The following is a 2563-nucleotide window of genomic DNA, read 5'->3' on the forward strand; positions in this document are numbered from 1 at the left end:
AAAAGCAAATAGAAAACCATCAGAAAATTTCATTCCATGTGACAGAAATTAGACTTTCTGGACAGCTTTTGTTGCTGTCAAGAAGGGTGGCTGGCTGAGACAGCTCATGAAAGCTTTGAAAGTTCATACAAAGGCTCTAAGCTGGCAATGTGTCCCCTAACCCTTGCACTGACTGCCAATAGCGTGTGGATGGGATTTTTCAGGGTCCCCTCAAAGAACTGAATATATGGTTCCCAAGGCGCCTGAGGTCTCCAGTTTTGCTAGGCTCCTTTTGAAGAGTCCTAGCCTTTTTTTATTTTTTTATTTTTTTTATTCTGCTTTAGATAACCAGAGTGGGCCTCTTGCTCATGGGAAGCATTGTTAAACGTGTCACCTCCCACCAAGAGAAGCGAAGAAGGGAGGGGGGGAAAAAGCCACATGAAGATATTAAAACAAGAAACTGGAATGCCTAAACTGCTCAGAGTTCGTTCTTAATTCACATATCCCTATTTACTATTGAAAACGGCTATTTAGCTATTTATGGCATTGTAAGAGATCACTCTTGGTTTCCGCTTAACCTCAGATGGATGGTTGGCCCATATGTCTCATGCTGTACTTAAGTAGGATGGAAAAATAAGAGTGGGTATAGAAGTGAACAGACCTTTTTGGATGGTCACATCTGGTCCCCATGTGTAAGCCCAGCTTCGTGGAAAGCCTGCTGACAGAGAAAAGCTGCATGCTGTGGTTCTAGACAACCTTCTTTTATAGATATGTTATATATATACACACACACATCCATTTTATAGATATGTGTAAATATATACACGCAGATAGACATTGAGCAAGAAAGAGCTTTCAATATTTTCTGAAGCTTGCAAAGCTCATTTGGCCCCACTGGGCAGCAGTGATTTATTGTGGAGTGCTATTCCTTGCATGCTGCTGGATAGCTAGAGGCTGGGGAGCAGAGGGGAACCCCAGATACCCCTGAGTCTGGCAGGGAAGGACCTGGGACAGAAAGCAGAAGGACTGGTGTGAAGTGTTGAATAAGTTTATGTGAACTTTCTAAGCTGCACGCAGAGCGCAGGTCCTGGGGATGGGCGAGACAAACGCTTTGCCATGCAGCCAGATCCACCAGCCCATGCCCCGATGCCCACAAAGCAGAGCCAGTGCTGCTCTCTGGCCAGCAAAGTCTGTCCTGGTCCACTTGGATGGAAAGGGGGTGCCTGGGGATGCCTCTGCTTAGTTTCAAAAACACCATTAGCATTTACGCACCTCCTTCTTTAACTCCAGACCTCTAATTCACTCACAATTTTCCCCATATTTGCTTTTCAGCCATCTCGCTCTCATCAGCCAGGGAAATCCACACCACCAGCTGTGAATCCATTTTTTTAAGGCCACTTGAACACTGACACTTCTTTCCTTAAGACCAGAAGCCTCCCCTTTCTCCATCTCCATGGCAGAGTTGGTGTCTTCTTCCCTTAGCACCCCAGGACCCCGACCTCAACTGTGACAGTACAAATAACACCGCTGGGATGTTACGGCTAATCAGCAGGGCATCTTTAACCTATTATTAATTTGGACAGCAAACAAACGGGAACAAAACCAACTTGTGTCCTTGCTCCAAACTTTTGTCTCCCAAGGAACCCAGGCTAAATACAGTACTAAGAAGGGAGCAAGCCACAACTGTGCGAGCACTGCCGATGACCTGGTGCTTTGCTGAATTAGGGCCAACTGCCTCCTAATATTAAATCCTTGTCAGGGGAGAGATTGCTGCTGGGACTGAAATACACTTGGATGGGATAAACCGAAGCACGAAACAGGCACTTGAAGGAGTATTTCCCCTCGGTGAGACCATAGATTTTTTCACTGCAGATCCAAAAGGCATCCACATGTTACTGTAAATCAGAATTTCTGTGGCAGCTCCGGGGGGTGTGTGTGTGTGTTAAACACTTATTTCCCTTTTTGCTTTCATGTTTGAGATAGGTGTCTGATGCCCCTGCATCTTTCTGAACCCCCATCCTCAGAAGACCTTCTGCATGGCCCCATCCAGTGACCCCTGCAGCAGAGAAAATTAATCCTCCCTGCCACGCAAACACACACAGCAAAACCCAACAACCCAGCCCTGAGCTAGCAATTAGGTTTGGAAGAGCACATCAAGCATCGAGCCAAGTGATCTCAAGTGATAGAGCAGCCTCGAGCCCCCAGGGCAGCTGACTCAGGAGCTATTTACACTCACACTATCACAAACATTTCATCTCATCCCCTAGTTCACCACATGCCAATGGCTTGGAGCAGACTGTCAGCCCTCCTGTGGAGGTAGTAGCTCCTATGGATGCCATGAATCCTCACCCCAGCCTTCAGGGATAGCTAAGGCATCCACACAAGCTCACTTTTCCCCACTGCTGTGCAACAGAATACACTGGGAGCCTGATACCCTGCAAGATATTTTTTTGGTGGGATGGGGATGCCAGCAGCCATATGCTGCCTTTTGCAAGGGCAGGGATCTCACCAGTCTCCTGTTTTCTGAACCCAAAATGGGATGGGCGGAAGGATGTGCCAGCTCTTTGCAAGCCGTGGGGACAAA

Source organism: Falco naumanni, chromosome 8 (genome assembly GCF_017639655.2).
Source record: "Falco naumanni isolate bFalNau1 chromosome 8, bFalNau1.pat, whole genome shotgun sequence".
NCBI classification, from domain to species: Eukaryota; Metazoa; Chordata; class Aves; order Falconiformes; family Falconidae; genus Falco; species Falco naumanni.